At 40.4% G+C, this 18,563-nt stretch overlaps 2 long non-coding RNA genes across 2 annotated transcripts; both read left to right on the forward strand.

The window, feature by feature from the left end:
- The first annotated feature begins 447 nt into the window (after nucleotides 1-447).
- Nucleotides 448-8,616, forward strand: LOC139078157 (uncharacterized). Its single transcript, XR_011530966.1, has 2 exons — nucleotides 448-592; nucleotides 8,317-8,616. It is a non-coding gene; the product is annotated as an uncharacterized lncRNA (long non-coding RNA).
- A 3,410-nt stretch (nucleotides 8,617-12,026) lies between these two features.
- LOC139078158 (uncharacterized) lies at nucleotides 12,027-14,876 on the forward strand. The gene is made up of 2 exons (XR_011530967.1): nucleotides 12,027-12,656; nucleotides 13,644-14,876. It is a non-coding gene; the product is annotated as an uncharacterized lncRNA (long non-coding RNA).
- Nucleotides 14,877-18,563: the final 3,687 nt, after the last annotated feature.

An 18,563-nucleotide genomic window follows, 5' to 3' on the forward strand; every position in this document is an offset into this window, starting at 1 on the left:
CTGACCTTTTGTACCTCCATATTAATTAGTCATTGGTCATTCTCTCAGGCATTTCCACAAGAGCAGGCAAATTCTCAGGAGCAGGGGACAACCATGAGCTTCTCAGCCAACACTCGCAGTAGCTGGGAGGTGGGGGCACCTGCTGGGGAAGGTGAGCCAACAGCAGCTCCTATACCTGGATAAATATTGTTGCTTGCACTGTGCCTCAGTATTTACATTTGCGAAATGCAATAAAAGTCCCATAGCGCACGTAACTTTAACACTGAACTATTTTGTAGATCAAGAAATTAAACCCTATTTCTTTCTTTGTATGTCTCAAAAAGTGCCTTCTCCATGTACTGGCTACTGCTTGAGAAATCACCTTTCTCTTTCAACTTGGGTTCTGGTGAAAATGCAAGGTCTCGCAAAGGAATCCTGCCTCGAAGCCTTCTGTCCACCCTATTTAGCAGAAGGGATATTTGTTGGAAAGCTGCGCCTGAGAGGTCTGGATTCCAGTTCTGCCTGGATGGCTCTCCAGCAATGTGACTTTGCAAAGGGGGGCTGTCCCCTCTCTGGGCCTCACCTTCTTCATTTATAAAAGTCAGCAGTCAGAGTAAGTGATTTCTGATTTACTTTTGAACTCTACAAACCATCAGCGGCTGATTTGATTTCTCATTTCCTGCGGGGAGGAGCAGAGAGAATTTTTTTGTTTACAGGGAACAAGGTTTCATCTTGCAGCCTTAATACAAAAGCAAGAGAAAGAAATGTAATAGCGCCGGGGTAACGCGGCTCTGCTTTGTTTGGATTCAGGATCTCTGATACGACATATTGGATGTGTCAATGGAATGTGATTTATTTTGCTTCATAACATTTGGGAACAGATATTTGGTATTTCATCCAAGGAAAGCAATTTGCAGAAACCTTTTAGAAGGTGGTTGGAGCATCGGTAATCGCTGCCATTTCTTTATGCCAACATTTCCTTAAAGCTGCACAATCTTTCATTTTAATCATCCCTCTCAGCAGGCTCCGTCGAGGGCTGGGGAGCAGGGCACCCACCCCTCAGAAATGAGGTTCTATTTTTAAAGTCCACCAGCCAACAAACTCCCTATTAATGGTGTGAAATCTGCTCAGATGGCTGCTCTTCTGGGTTCGATGTGCCCCCCCTGCTCTCAGCGCCCCATCTGCACAGCCCTCCCTCAGAAGATATTTTTAGCTCCTAGCAGCCTACATCCTTGAGAATTACTAGGTGGATGCAACACTTCACTCTCAAGTAAACATTTTAGAGATTTGGGTTTTCATTCCTAATATTTTCAAAGATATTAAGGATGCTGTTCCCTAACGCAGGTGCCTAGAAGAATTAGTCTTGACTTTGAAGCCTTTGTCTCCCTTCAAATCCTTCTTTCTTACAAGAGAATAAATGCCTCTGTTTAGTCAAAGGTATTTAGTCTTTTCCTCCTGTGAGTCCGTAGTGACTTTGACCCCTTGGTCCAGACAATCTCTGCAAGGCTGCCTTGGGAACCACATTGGGAGTGGGGAAGTCTGGGCTCTCCTACTGCATACATTTTCCCTAAGAGTTCAAATCTGGAATCAGTAAGTCCAGATGCTTCTTTAAGACCATGGTGTTAGGACATTGCTGTTATGGTTTAAGAGCACAACATGGTACCCCAGGAAGGTACAATCATCACAATAGTTTCGAAGCATCTATGGGAATTCCAAGGAATAAGATATATATAACAAGAATTCGACTTAGCAAATACGAATGGCAGTACTTAACTACCCACCCTCCATGACAAAAACCATGTTGTTTAGCACATTATTAGCCATTTTGGTTTGTGGGTCTTTTAAAATGTTCTTGAATAGGTTGTAGATGCACACGGAAAAAACATTCTAGGAAAAGGGTAAACAGTGAAGAGTCTCCCTCCTTCATCCCTTTCCCAATCTCCTTCCAAACAAACATTGTTTGTGTGCTTGTATATATCATACCATATCATATATATTACATTATCTTACACATGCATATACATACATGCATTTATATACATGCACATATATAAAGTGATTCTTCATTGTTCGGACAAATGTTTTGCGCCTTCCTTTATTTCATGGAACATTTTATCTTAAAGAGCAATCTATATCAAAACATATAATCTATCTTCCTCTTCATAAATGGCTGTATCATGTTCCAGTACCTGAATGAACCAGAATTTATTTAACGCATCCTGGTAACTGGTTTCTGATTAGCAAGGGATACTGAGGGAGAATGAGGCGTCCTTTTCTGTACAGAGTATCAGGCTAATTATTCTATGGCTACTTGAGAGCTATTTTTGAGTTTTTGGGAATTCTGTTTTTAGTTCTGCCACATCTTCTTCCCCTTCCTTTTCTCTTTCTTCTCCCTTTTATCTACAAAACCTTCAGCAAATCCAGGAGATTTCTGCCTGGTGATATTGTTTAAAAAAACGGCCCAGAATTCCTCCCAATGGTGAGTTCTACATAAATAAATAGATAAACGACTCTTCAGATGAAAGAGCTTAATTGTTTAGCTAAGGTGTGTTTTTTCTCTGGTTTCTGTTTCCCAGAGTCTGTATTTGACTAGTACAGAGATCTTCTCTTTGTCCTTCTTGTTTAGAACCTGTGGTATATTTTCTCTAGTCTGGACACTATTCCATGAACCACAGGGGAGATGCATCCTTGCACAAACCTTGGCATTTGTCAATGAGCAACATGAAGTGATGGAGCCGGACACCCTGCAGGAGCCCAGGAAGTGCTGACGGCAGCTCCTGAGTGGCTCTGATGATTTGGGCAGCTTGGGTATCTGTGTGGACTGCCTGCGCTGTCTCCTGTCAGGGCACAAAGTGGGAGAACTCTTCAATGAAGAAGCACAGCTGTCTCTGAAGTGACATTTTCCAAAGTGACCTTGGCATTCGATTACATTTACCTGCTGTGGTCTCCAGAGGGAGACGAGACTCCTCCTTCTGTCCCATTTCCCTCAACTCTTTGTAAGTCTCAGTCTTCTGTGAATCAATGTCTGGACGGACACATTTTTGGGAAGAGCATCCCCAACACAACAACAGATGGCTGGCACACCTGTTTTCCTGAGTCTCGGTTCAAAACACAATTCAGTGTTTCACCTGTTCGGGATTGCTGTGTCAGATTTTTCACCTTTCCTAGAGAAGATACTGTAAACATAAATTATTGTAATATTAAAACAATATATTTATATTAGTGTTTTTCATACACTTTAAATGACAACTGTCTTAGGTTGGGTTAGAAACAGAACGTGAGCTAGGGGTTTTGGTTCAAGTGAGCTATTGACAGAGGGTTCTCAGGCGGAACTTGCATGGGAGTGAAGGAAGCAGGATGGACAGGGAAGAAGTCAGGCAAGGACAGAGGCTCAGATGGAATCTGTCTTCTGCTTGACCTCACTAGAACGTTTTGGAACTTGAAGAGTACCATAGCTGCTCCCTTTGAGGCCAAGGGCTGGTCTTCTCTACCCACATATTGGTCAGTCATCAGCTGCTCCTGAGGGCAGAGGAAAACCTCCAGGCATTTCCAGGCGGCTCTCTAGAGGGCGATTCTCCTCCAAAGGGCGTAGCTGCAAACACTCAAAGCAGCTGGGAGATGGATGCACCAGCCTGGTTAATGGCAGGAGGGTGAGGACCCCCAGCACCACCACAACCCATAGGAGAAAGCTAAGTACCTTACATTGTGACCTACACGTATAGAGCTATACACTAATACAGAAAGTAGTCCTAAATAATGCTTATTTATTCACTTGTGGTTCAATGTGAATAATTTGACTCATTTCTATTTTATTCTAGTCTATCCTAATTCATAAAAAAGGTAGTTATGGCCCATTGTTAGGTGTTGACTTGCAATTAGAAAAACATTGATTTATACATAAACACTCTTTAAAAGCCAATCCCTTTTAAGTGATTTGGATTTTTAATCCTCATATGTTTTTAGTGACACTGCCAATGTCACCTAACTGGAGTGACCATATATTTGATCATCCAAATTGGGACCCTTTGTTTACAAATATGCCAGGACAACAGACATTCACTAAGCCTGTCCTGAAAAGAACAGCGTGCATATTCATGCTACACAAAGCCACTGGGGATATTTTTCAGTAAACGTCTATGAAGTAGTTATTGTCTACATTGAACTAGCAATAATGTGAAACAGACATGCATCAAATATAGTAATCACATAAACAAAGGAAAAATGGCAATTGTGGTAAGTGCCATGAAGGAGAAGTTGGTTTCCATGAGGGGAATTTAACAAAATCAGAGCAAACTTCCCAGAAGAGGCGATATGTGAGTCCCAATGAGATTCAAAGGACCTGTAAAGACATAACCAGGTAAAAAGGGTAGGAAGGGCCATTGCAATGTAAAACAATAGCATATGCAAAGGTCCAGTGGTGTGAAAATGTAGGAGTGGGCATGAGAGATTGGAAGGTGCTCTCTGTCATTTATTTTATCCACAGGTTTTTATTTTATTTTTTTATTCTCTAACAATGTTCTAGATACAGGGTATATCAGGAAATAAGACATATGAGTTCCCTGTTCTCATGGTGCCCATATTCTGGAGTTTATATATGGAGGTGGTCAACAAGTAATAAAATAGAAAAGAAGTAATTGATATAATTTCATATAGTGACACGTGCCAGGAAGAAAATACATGATGGAGAGTAACTGTGTGGTCAGTGAAGACTGTACCAGTGAGGGGGTATTTGAACTGGGCCAGAATGAGAAGGATGGGCCAGGAAAATCTTGATGTAGAACAATCCAGGATAGCCAGTGCAAAGATCCTGGGGTGGGAATAAACATGGTGAATTTGAGGACCTGAAAGAAGAGTCATTTAAACATTTAGAGCAAAGAGCAGAGTAGAAGAAAACGAGGTCAGAAGGAAGAGATGGGGGTCAGCCATGCAGAGTCTTAGGGCAATGTTGGGGATTTTGGAGTGTACTCCAAGTGCATTGTGAAGTCATGGAAGAGCTTCAGGAGGGAAGTGGCAGGGTGAAATTTGAGTTTTCAAAGTTGAGTGATTGCTGTGAGAGGGATGGGTGGTAGAGGCAAAAAGTAGAACCCAAGAGACTGGTGGGGAGACAAGAGACCATGGGGGCTTGGACTAGGGTGGTGGCACGGAAGACAGAGAGAACTGGAGGAATCATGATGTATTTTGAAGGTAGAACTAAGTGGACATGGCAGGAAGGAGAGAAATCAAGAGTGAAACTCATATTTTTGCTGGGTCAGATTATCTTTTGCATCTTATGGGACAAAAGAGAAAGCAGGATTATGGTGCAAATGAATCCAAAAAATGGGAGTGTTTCAAGAAGGAAGGAGACTAAACTGACTTGAGAGCTACTGAGACATCAAGTAAGATGAGGACCAAACAGTGACCATTGGAATTGGCGAAAGAAAATGATTCTCAGCATTGGAAAGATCTGTTTCAGTGGAGTGTTGTAGACAAAACGATGATTGGAGGAGTCACTCCTCCCTAAGACCGTAGACACTATTTTATTTTTTAATTTTTTATTGGTGGTAAAAAATACATAACATAAAATGTACCATCTTAAGCATTTTTGAGTGAACAGTACAGTAGTCTTAACTGTAGGCACATTGTTGTGCAACAGACCTCTAGAACTTTTTCATTTTAAAAACTGAAACTTGATAACCATTGAAAATCAACTCCCCTTTTCTTCCCTCCCCCAACCCCTGGCAGCCACCGTTCTACCTTCTGTTTCTAAGAGTTTGACGATTTTCGATAGCTCATGTAAATGGAATCATGAGGTATTTGTTCTTTGTGACTGGCTTATTTCACTTAGCATAATGTCCTCAAGCTTCATCCATGTTGTAGCACATGACAAGATTTCCTTCTTTTTAAAGGCAGAATAATATTCCACGGTGTGTATAGACCACATTCATTTTTTTTTAACCATTCATCTGCTGTTGAATATTTAGGTTGCTTCCGTCTCTTGGTTATTTTGAATCATGCTCTCGTGAACGTGGGTGTGCAAATATCTCTTCAAGATCCTGTTTTCAATTCTTTTGGATAGATCCCCAGAAGTGGGATCGCTGGATCATATGGTAATTGTATTTTAAATTTTTTGAGGAACTACCATGCTGTTTTCCATAGTGGCTGTACCATTTTACATTCCTACCAACAGTGAACAAAGGTTCTAATTTCTCCACATCCTTGCCAACACTTATTTTCTGAGTTTTTAAAAATTCTTTTTTAAATCTTATTGTGGTTTTGATTTGCATTTCGCTGATGATTAGTGATTTTGGATATCTTTTCATAGGCTTATTGGCCATTTGTATATCTTCTTTGGAAAAATATCTCTTCAAATCCTTTACCCATTTTTTAATTGGGTTTTTTCGTTATTGTTGGCATTGAGTTGTAGGAGTTCTTTATATATTCTAGATATTAACTCCTTGTGACTTACATGGTTAGCAAATATTTTCTCCCATTCTGCTGGGTGCCTTTTCACTCTGTTGATTGTTTACTGCATAGAAGTTTTTAAGCTTGATTTTGCCCCATTTATCTATTTTTGCTTTTATTCTCTGTGATTTGGTGTCATATCTATGAAATCATTGTGAAATCAAATGTCATGAAGCTTTTCCCCATCTTTCTTCTAGGAATTTTATAGTTTCAGGTCTTATGTTTAAGTCTTTAACCCATTTTGAGTTAATTTTTGTATATGGTATAAGGTAAGGGTCCAACTTCATTCTTTTGCATGTGGATATCCGGTTTTCTCCACATCATTTGTTGAAGAGAATATCCTTTCCCTACTGTATGGCCTTGGTACCCTGTCAAAGATTGTTTAACTAAGTATTTGAGTGTTTATAGTTTTTCATTCACCATTGCATTTTTCTAAGGCAACATACTCATTCCTGCCTGCTGAAAATACAAGTACAAAAGTCCTTTAGGCTTTCTTCGCTTCTCTTCATTCTTTTTTCTTTTTGTTCCTCTCTCTTGATAATTTCCAATGTCTTGTCTTGTGATTGACCAGGTCTGACGTTGAACCTCTCTAGAGAATTTTTCAGTTGAGTTACTGTATTCTCCAGATCCAGACTTTCTGTTTGGCTCTTTTTTATAGTTTCTTACTCTTTGTTGATACTCTCATCTTGTCTCTGCATTGTCTTCCTGATATCGTTTGGTTGTCTTTCTGTTTTCTCTTTTAGCACACTGAGCTTCTTAAGATGACTATTTTAAATTCTTTGTCAGGTAATTCAAATTCACTGATCTGCATTTCCTTAGGGCCAGTTTCTGGAGATTGATTGGGTCTGGTCTCCCTGTTTCTTCCTATGTTTTTTTATATTTTGCTGTGACTTGTGCATTTGAAAAAAAGCCACTTCTGCCAGTCTTCATGGACTGACTTTGTACGCAGGTCTTCACCAATCAGCCCAAAGCCTCTTCTGGGGACTCATCTTCCCTCGTCTGTGAGTGTCGTTTCCCGCTTAGAGACATTTGCTGCTTCCTTTTTTTTCTTTTTTAAAAAATTCAATTTATTTAAACTAAAACAAAAAAGCACAAAAAACAACTCTCTCCTTTCTCCTACCCCTCACCCCCCACCTCTGACAAGCACCAATCAGTTCTCTGTATCTATGAGCTTATTGTTATTATTTTTTAAGATTCCACACATAAGAGAGATCATACAGTATTTGTCTTTGTTTGTCTGACTTATTTCACTTAGCATAATTCCCTCAAGGTCCATCCACATGGTTGTAAATGTCAAGATTTCATTCTTTTTTATGGCTGAGTAGTATGCTGTTATACATATACATATTGTAGTTACAGTTATTTCTGCTACTTTTGTCTTTTAACGTTCATACTAGCTTTATAAGTGATTAGTCTGCTACATTTACTATATATTTACCTTTCCAGTGAGATTTATCCTTTAAATGTGTCCTCGTTACTAATTAGTACCCTTTCTTTTCAACTTAAAGAACACCCTTTGACATTTATTGTAAGGTTGGTTTAGTGGTGATAAACTCCTTTAGCTTTTGCTTGTCTGGGAAACTCTATCTCTCCCTCAATTTGGAATGATAACCCTGCCAGGTAGAGTCTTCTTGGTAGGAAGTTTTTTCTTTCAACACTTTGGATATATGGTGTCACTCTCTTCTGGCCTGCAAAGTTTCTGCTGAAAAATCCGACGATAATCTTATAGAGGTTCCCTTATACGTAACAAGTTGTTTTTCTCTTGCTGCTTTTGAGATTTTCTTCTCGTCTTTAATTTCTGACATTTTAGTTGTAGTGTGTCTTGATGTGGGTCTCTTTGCGTTTTTCGTTTTCATTAGTTTGTAATCTCTTTCTCCCCCTGGTGTCTGTCTTTAGTACTGCAGGTTCTCTGGAGCTGCAAGAAGCCAAGGAGCTCTCTTTCTTTCTCCACTGTCCCGAGACAGCCAAAGTATGTCACGTCTCCATCAGTGCTCAGAGTCAGACGAGACGGGAACCAGACCCTCAGGCAGCCCTCTGAAAAGCTGGAATATTGGACATACATTCCACTCTTCTCTCTCTCCTTTTCTCTCTCCCCAGCAGCAAAGTCAAGAATTGGGCATTGACTTGTAATTGTGGTGGGATGTGCTGGCTTGGGGAAGGCACTATGTGGTGAGATAAAATGGCTTTTCTAACCAGTTTCAGTGTGGCTATTCTTGGCTTTGAGCATGGCTTGGGTATTGCAATATCTTAACTAACTTAACTGATTTCTGAAGTTATGTTGTTGTTAAGTCAGTGTCTCTATGGAAGAACAAGGTCTGGGGCTTTCCATTTTGTCCTCTTGCTTAATAGACAAGATTTTAAAAGAGAAAATGGTATGACAGAGGAGTGAGAGGGAAGATAGTTGGAAGTTATGAAGACAAGAGAATGTTTTTCAGTGTAGCAGGTACTAGAACATATTGCATGCTGATGAGAACAAATCAGTTGAGACTGAGAGACTAGAGATAGTGGTTTTCAAACTTTTCTGTGCATTAGGCACATATCTCATGCTTCTGAAAACACATCGGCTCCATCCCAGAGATTCAGTAGGTCTGGGACGGGGCCCTAGAATTTGCATTTCTAACAGGTTCCCAGGTGATGATGATCCAGTTGGTTCAGTGACCACACTCTGAGGGCTACTGCTTTAGAAAAAGGAGGGAATGGTGGTATTGAGAAGAAGAGAGGAGCCTGGATGCAAAATGCAAAAATATGGATTTTTCTTTCTTGGCTTTGCTGTCTCAGGAACATTGAGGGTCAGTGTTGGTCAATCAATGTTGGTCAACCAATGTTGGTCAGTCAGCCAGCTTAAGTGGTGTGTTTTGTTTCATGGTTACAGAAACTGTAGGACTAATAGGGAGAGCACTCGTTTCAACATTTTCCTCTATTGTCTCTATAAGTGTATCTGTTCTTCTCAGATCTCTTCCTATATAGATGCACAACATGAGGTTCTCGCTGCATTTCACACCAGCTCAGTTAGTTCACCCTCAGCCACATGAAATTCCTCTTTCTTTGCCCTGAATTCTCACCTCCCTTTCACAACTTTTTCAGATGCCTGTAAAGTCCTAATCTTCTCCTCAGGTAGCAATTTGGACCAGGTGTAGCGACTTGTCTGACAGGATCAGTGAGACTTGAGGGGAACTCTGGGGACATGGACCTCATCAGCTTGTCAACAGAGATTCCAGCATTGGCCACAGTTTAATTTTTGCAACAATTCACACATCGGGGAAACCAGACCCTGGTAAGCTCCTCGAAGTGCTAGAAGTCTCAAAAACATGGCAACAGCCCAGGGGTTTTGACAGAATCTGAATATTGCCCTCTCAATTCACCGTAGCAGAATTTACGTCAGCCATGAAAAAAATAAACACGGTAAACCTGTGATGTGCAAAGACAAATGTCAACATTTTCACACTTTAAAACTTATCTCATCAGGGAAAAGATTTTTTTTAGAAGAAAAATCAGCAACTTTTGGTTAAAAAAAAAATAATCTCTCTCTATACAAGCTGCATCTGTTCAACCGTCTGTCTTCTCCTGTCAGATCTGCTTGAGTTGAAATTCCCAATGCGTTAAAGTCAAATTCAAGTTCTTTCGGGGTCTAGGAGTATAGAATGTACTGAACACCCCACCACAGTGAATTGAACTGGAAATAAAAGGAAATCCGTTTTGAAGACTTTTCCCCCTCCTACTCCCCCACCCTTTGATGTAAAGAAAGCAGCTCAGCTTCCAGGGTGGTGATAATGGAATTTCTTTTCCAGTCAGATTCTTTATCATATAATCCAACTGTGTCTTAATCCTTCTGCTTTCTTTATACCCTCTGATGCAGGCCTGAAGCCCTAACTGTAAGGACCCACACAGGGGCAGTGAGCGTTGGAAAGAGAAGAGCAAAGCAAAATGTTTCACATCAAAATAAAAGCAAACAAAAGGATGTAGGATAGAGGGGGGTGGGGAGTAAAAATGACAAATCCTTTATTATAGTATATCTCATTAGTTTACACTCTACTAAATATCTCAAAATTGTGTTTTGGGAAAAGAAATGGGGTATAAATAATAATTATTGGACAAAGTATTAAATATAATTATAAAATCTGTTTAACTATAAATTATAAAATATCTATATTCAAATTATAAACTATATTTGCCTTATAAAGTAACTGTGATATTTATATTACATTTTATATCAATCATATGTCAATTACATATAAATTATAAAATATATTTAAATATATACAATAATATTATATAAAATAACAAAAAGAAATTCTTCACATCAGCCTCAGAATGATGTTAAAGTTGAGTCCCAGGAAATGATCTTGAGTTTATTATTTGACACTTTCTTTTTACCTCTTCTCTTTTCCCAGTTTATACTCCTGACATAATGAGAAAGACTATAGTCTTTAGGAGAAAAATAAATGTTTTGAGAAGATTATTTGAAAGACAAGTTTTAGTCCTTTCCCTAAATATTAGCATTAACAAACATTTCTAAGGTTAAAATTACCAGGGAAATTGAGTGGATCAATTTAGAACAAACAAACTTGAAAGTTCTTTGAAATTGTAAAGCTCCATATAAACTGAGGTATTTCTTGTTGAATATCTACCATGTATAAAACTCTGTGCAAGGACTGAGATTGAAAGAAATGTGCTCCCTGGGCCTGACCCCAGGGAGCTTGCCATCGAGTTCACCAGAACATCTGATGCCAACAGAACACATGGGTGATTCATGGATTCAAAATCAGTCAGTGGAAGGTGAGGTCCCTAGCAAGTGGAGTAGCCAAGTATAGCTTTGTAGGGGACATGGAATTTGAAGGTGTCAAAGTATGGCTTAAACAGGTCGGGATAAAGAATTAGGGGTGGTAATTGAGGCAGGTAAGAGGCAAGGCAGAAACCAATTTGGAAGATGTTAGAAATTAGGAAAGGAGTCAACAGACCAGAATCAAAACTGATTTTGCTAAAGACCAGAATCCAACTCCCTCATTAGACCTGTGAGGAAATGGAGATGCAAAAGACCACGTGACCTGCATGGCAGCTCATTAGTGTCAGAACTGAAGTAGTCCAACATCTGTTACCAACTTCATATTTCAAAGAGTTTCCCTACTTTTTAATTCTAATTCTCCTTGTAATTGCATTTTAGATTGCCTTGTAACAGGAATGGCAAAGAGATATAATCACAGATGTTCGTTGTGTTTGATTGGTAGCAGCAAGTGGCTGCTTAGATCAATTGTTAAGGAGGATTCTGAGGCAGCATCTGAGCTTTAGCTAAGCTGGCAGGAGATCTACACTTGTCAATGTTTGTCGTGGGTAAGGAAAGGGGATGCTGTGACATGTGTGCCATGCATTTACTGTCTTGGCTGTGGAATCCTAGACAAGACACTGATGGCACAGTGAGAACTGTAGCCATCGAGGGTAGTTCTGAGATACAAGAGAAAATAGCTGAGTACTTTATTGTGAGAGTAGGAGAGAGCAATAGGACTGGGGAGCAGGTTCTGGGGAGATAACCACTTTCTGTTTTCTTACCTAAGTCCTGAAGGACAATAGGGGATGGTATTACTAATAACACATTTACACACGACTTGGCAGTTTACAAGGCATATTTATATTTGTTATTTCATTTGACCCTCATAAGGCACCAGTTATTAATGCCAGCATCCCCATATTGCACATAAGCAAACTGAGGTTTAGAGAGATAAAAGTATCCCTTCACAGGGCAGCTACAAAAAGGAGAAAGAATAGAGTGACTTCTTGAGCCTCTGACTCGCTTATTCTTGTCCATTTCCTGTTTATTCGTCAAAGTGTCGGTATCATGAACCCTGGAGCCTGGCTGCTCATCCTCAAATCCTGCCTCCCCGCTGGCAGACCTGTGGTCTTAGGCAAGCTGTGTAATCCTCCTGTGTATTGTTTCCTCATCTGTAAGGTGGAGATGATGATGGTACTGACCACACGAGGGTGTGAGCATTCCGTTGGTCAGAGTCCTTGCGTACAGTGATGTAATAATTGAGTTAGCTTCTATGATGATCTTGTTCACTTGCTGTGTTTGTAGTGACATACTTTGCTCTTCTCCAGATAATTTTTCCTTCATTTAAAGGAATTTTCTGATTACCAAGATAATACATATGTACCGGGGAAAACTGGCAAGATGTGGAAAACTGCAGAAAAGAGATTTTAAAAATACTCTTAATTCTCTAACATATACATTTTTATCTAAGCAGGTAAGTGCATTTGGGTGGGCTGTGGACTGAGAATCAGTCATAGTAATGAGGAAAAATATTTTCAGAGTATGTGAGGCATGAACTGGAGGGTGAGGTTGGAGATGCCAGATCTCAGTTGAATGCTGTGAAATTTCCTTTTCTCATATCTATAAGCCAGGAGAATTGCCATAATTTTATGCATCTAAGGCTACTTTTTGATAGTGACCCAATAATATTCCTTTACACTGTACAGCTAATTTAAAATTTAAGCTGATTATTAAGGCAGCCAGAAAAGGGGTTTCTTCCCCTCCTTTAACTCCAGAGTATTTTGAGGACAATTCTGAAGGATTCCTCTGATATTTGCTAACTTGGTCATCTCACCCCATGTGTATATTCAAGCTGAACCTGGAAATTAATTTACTTATCATTTAAAAAGTGAAGTCTGAGGGCCAGCCTGGTAGCGTAGTGGTTAAGTTGTTGTGCTCTGCTTGGGTGGCCCAGGATTCATGGGTTTGGATCCCAGGCACAGACCCATACACTTCTCATTAAGCCATGCTGGGGCAGAGTCCTACATACAAAATAGAGAAAGATTGGCACAGATGTTTGCTCAGGGCCAAACTTCCTCACCAAAAAAAAAGCGAAGCCTGTTAAATTATTGAGCATTCATCTCAAAAGGCTTGCCTGTTACCCTTTTAACAAGCTCATGTGTGTTTTGCAGGCCAGTGTTTTATATGAGGAAACAACTGCTTTTACTTGTTATCATGTATCATCAAATCTAAGACAACATCAGTTGTAGGACTCACCACTACTCTGTAGGCCATTAAAAAAATGCTGCCAAATAATTTTAAGAGACTGTTAATTTTAAGGTGCATCCCAATTTCAGAGATGTTAAAATATGAAAAATGAGCATCTTAGAACTATTAAATATGTAATGTCTTTTATTCCGTGTGAAGAAATTCTTTGGGGATAACATTTGATCATTTGATGCTTGTGTCGATCTTTCCTCAGCTTCACACTACAGAGAACCTTCAGTTATGAATTGTCTCGAATGAACGCTTGAATATGAGGACCCATAAGAAACCTTTATCACTATCTAATTCACAAGTTAGAGTTACCGGGAATGATCTCCTGGCAAAAAAGCTAAACATGCCCAGTGACTGAAAATAGAATTATGTTCTTCACTCCCTTTTGGATTCTCAATCAACAGATGTCACATGGAGATAAACAAGATGCATGACACACACACACCCCCACACACACATAAAATGAACAGAAAATAAGCATTGTTGAGTAAATCTAGAGGGATAATCTACTGAGAGTAATTTCTGTCTTCTCCGTGCTGCTAGAGGAAAGAGGAAATGAACTTAACTCCCCCTTCCTACTCTGCAGTGATGGTTAATTTTATGTGTCAACTTGACTGGGCTAAGTGATGCTCAGATAGCTGGTAAACATTATTTCTGAGTGCGTCTGTGAGGCTGTTTCTGGAATAGCCAATCCCTTATAATAAATCTCTTTCTATTTATCTCTATATCGCCTATTGGTTCTGTTTCTCTGGAGAACCTGGTCTAACACACTGCCCAGGAACAGAGAAGAGCTTGCACTGCAGGGGGTGGGGCGTGTGCGGAGATAGCATCCTTGGATGTCAGGACACAAGATGAAGAAAACTTCCACTTGGAATTCTGTTGGGAAGATAAGGCTCATTCTAGAATTAAGTTGATGTTTCTGGGAGTAGGAGGGTTGTGCATTGAGAGGCTGCGGTGTGGTGTGTTGCAAAAAATATACATGATTATTTACACCTGTATCCAGGCCCTTTGCAATATGACCCTGTGTCTGATTTCCACCTCTTGAGTCTGGCCAGGTTGTGTGACTTGCTTTGATTAACAGAATGTGGCAGAAGTGACAGTGAGCTGGTACTGAGCCAAGACCTCAAGACACTTTGTACGATGCTACTTGTTCTATTGTCCCTGTCAGTGCTGTATGGATAAGCTTGGGATCACCTGTTGAAGGATGAGAGAACACATTCCTTGTGGAGGAGACATGAAACATTCCAGTTGTCCCAACTAAGGCCTCAGGGATAAGATAGAGTTCATCCAAAGTCAGCAAAACCTCCTACCTGGCCTACAGCTGAACTCAGACACCTAAAGGAAGCTGCCAAGATCAGAAGAACCACCCAGCTGAGCCCAGTCCAACTTGCCAATGCATGGACTCCAACACTAAGTAAATAGTTATTGTTTTAAGACACAAGTTTTGTTTATGATTTGTTATGTAGCTGTATCAGGGTTGAAGGGAGGGGAAACCTGATGAAGAAAAGATAGTGTGTCCCTCCATTTGGAAAGATGGGCAAATAGCAGTTGTGGAGGTCTACAAGCTGGCACACTACTCCCTGTGGAGAAGTTCTGATGGGCCGGAAAGAGTATGGCTAAAAACCTATCCTTAGGAGAAGCAAAGAGGGACCCTTGTAGCAGACCCAATATGCAAGCTGATCAATGCAAATGCCTGGTACCTGCAATCTTCTTCATAGATCTATTTTGGGCTACTGGAGATGTTTTGCTCAGAAATACTGAGCATCAGAGGTGCCTGGAAGTCACATTCCTGGGGAGTCACAGTAGGCAAAGTCTGGTGACATGGAAAGCCAAGATCCTAAGGAGGGATGAACTCTGAGGGGTCACTTACACTCAGAGCTCTCCCACAGATGAGGCAGCGGTGGAGACCTCACCTGAAGTCACCCCCTTCGTAGTCTTGTCCCCTTCCTTGTCCTGTTCTCCCATCATTTCCCAGTGTCTCCTGGGCCATCTCCCTACTAAACAACTTACCCTGATCTCAGGATCTGCTTCTGGAGAACTCAACCTAAGACAGGCAATTTGGGGAGAACAAGAGAAGCTGGTGTATACAGAAATCTAACTTTGCATGTTCCGCTATGTTCCGGCATCACATTATTCCACTAAGCCATAAATAATAAAATTGTACTTATTAGAAATCTAACTTTGCATGTGGCCCTATATTCCAGCATCACATTATTCCACTAAGCCATAAATAATAGAATTGTGCTTATTACCTAAGGCATTTATTACCTGGGAACAAGAGTAGGTGGGCAAAGCAACTTTTTGTGCAGTTGGAAAACAGTTTCTGCTCATTTTCTTAACTCATTTAATAAACATATATTTAAAACATAGTGTATAATTTTCATTTTCTTTTCAATTCCTAATTCACACTATTTTTAAATCCTTCCATGCTTTAGACTTTATTTATTTTTTATGTCAAGAACTGTGGGGAATTCTGTAGGAAGATACCAAATTCATGATGTGAAGAATGCAAATATTGGTGATAATATTAAAACCAAAAACATTATTAAACTTATACAGCCTGAGGTCACAGCATTCAGAGCAGTAACAATGAACTTGAAAATTAGACTGAAAAGGAGGAAATTACATTATTTTACAGGAGCAGAGAGGAGCTCCACCTAGGAAGATGCGATTGGAGCTGACTTCCACTAGAACGGTCCCAATTAACTATCCCTATTTAAATACACCCAGCAAACTCTTAAGAACATTACGCTATAAATAAGATGTTTAAATTAGAGCTCATGAAAAGTGAGAAGATAATGGATGCGAGAAGCAGATTTAATCACAGCCTCTGTGCCTCCCCCACATCGCCTTTAGTGTTTTGTATGTCAAGATATGAAGAGGAAGAAACAGAGTGGAGGTCGGGATTTTACTTCAGATTAAAAAACATTAGCTCCTGTGAATGTTAATTCAAACGAAAATAAGGCTTGGAGTTTACATGGTACCACTGTCAAAAATTTCCATTATCTATGCCAATACTCTCATCTTAGACACGATGCTTGGTGAATAGCCTTACCTGGTGTTATTTTGCTACTGAGCTGATGTAAATTTCGTATCTCTTTGCTTCCCTCCCTACTGAGGAGATGAGGATAAACTCCATTTTATTCTGTGGAAACCTAAGGAATTAATTAAGCAAATATTTCTAGTATTTTTCTTCGAGATGGTAGGTGAGGACCACAGGTGAATTTGGCTCTCCCTAGAGTGAAGTCAGCCAGATGAAGTGTAAGCAGCACTGAGTAGCTGTTACAATACTTTCTGCTTAATTAGAGAAGAAACCGGTATTCCTCAGGTCTTACCTTATACTTAGTACTATGTGAGATCCTGCAGGAGTGCAGAAGTCTTTTACGCCTTCTGTTTCCTGAGTGAGCTTACAATTTAGTGAATAACAATGAATAGATACCAGATAGTGGATCCTGGGAAAGTTTGAATTAGAAAAGCTATAAAGGGATAGAATATTGAGGTTTCATCTTCTGTACCACTTTGATTGGTAGTAGTGGCCTGGAGTGTTGTGTTAAGTAGGACCAGAGGTGGTATCTTGTATCTCAGCTTGAGTTACATGATTGACTAGCAATGCGTACTATGGACCAGGAGAAGTGGTGGCTGGTGTGCAAACCTGGGTTGGAGATGGCACTTTGTCTGGGCTTTGAAGAATGTATTGGTTTCAGATGGGAAAAGAAGAGCGTTCCAAGTGAAGACAGTAGCAAGAATGAGAACTGGATTTATGCGTGTGTGACACAGTAAAGGGACCAATCAGAACAGGACAGAGAGTGAGAGAGTTAGGGGAGTGGTTGTAAAGAGTAATTAGATGACAAGGGGTCTTGAAAACCAGGAGGAAGCCTTTAGATTTGACATGGTGGGAACTAAAGTCCTTGAACACTTTAGAAACTTTACACTTTGCAAGCAAAGTGTGGCTGAGGGAAGGCATATCTGGTGATAATACGAAGAAAACAGAAATGGAATGGATTTGGAGGCAGAAAGGACGAGCTTGTAGCAATAACCAGCCTCAGCAGACAAAGGATGGGTCTGAGGGAGATTTTCAGGGAGACATGAAGAGACGTGGTGACTTCCTCTCTGCAGAGACTGGCCGAACTGGCTCTTCACGGCTATCAAAGTAGCATACAAGAACCTTCAGGTAATTGAAAAGCCAGGCACAAAAACAATCTTGCAAATCATGGATCTTTTCTTTTTTCTTTTGGCAATACTCCCTGTTCAACTTTTTATATCCGGAGGAAAAAAAGAAACTGATGATTCTACCTTTGGCTGTGTGGCAGCACAGCAGCTCTCAAATTGTGGTCCTCAGCCCAGCACACCAGTATCACCTAGAAGCTTGTGGGAAATGCAGATTCTCTGCCCCAAATCCATGAGTCACAAACTCTGGGGGTGGAGCCTAGCAATCTGTTTGAACAAGCCTCCAGGTGATTCTGATGCATGCTACAGTTTGAGAACCACAGATGTAGCAAAGTGCTTGTAGCAAAGATCAGAATTACCTGGAGGGCTAGTTAAGTGCAGACACATGGTCCCCACTGCTGAGGTTCTGGTTCAGCTGGTCTGTGCTGCACTGTAGATGTGCAGGTCTCTCAAGCCCCCAGGTGATGCTGATGCTGCTGGTCTGGGTGCCACACTTGGAGGAGTGAGGCTGAAGGGGCCACTGACACCTCCTAATGATGGCCCTGATTTGCTGAATGACTTCCTTTTTCTGCAGAACAGTGAACTAGTTGTCTCTTTTGTTTAGGAGGTTCACACATTAAATTTCAACCATTTGGGATGATGGTGATGGGGGGTGGCAAGAAAGAAAATAGTGTCTGTTCTGTAATTCACATTAGGTAGATGTACACATGTGATCCCTTAGAAATGGATATTTTATGGGTAATTGAAGAAAAGGACTCATATAAACGTAGGGGAAGCATTGATTGAGATGAGATGGGAACACTGATATTCTGGGAGTCAGCATGGAAGAGCAGGTGGGAGACCTTTGTCATGGATTCATAAATGGAGATGTGAAACTATCCTGGGTACCTTCTTGCTCGTAGTCTGCAAATACACAAGGAAGGATACAGATATTAGTGTGTGCTGGTCCAGTGAAGCT

This window comes from Equus przewalskii, chromosome 21 (assembly GCF_037783145.1).
Source record: "Equus przewalskii isolate Varuska chromosome 21, EquPr2, whole genome shotgun sequence".
NCBI lineage: Eukaryota > Metazoa > Chordata > Mammalia > Perissodactyla > Equidae > Equus > Equus przewalskii.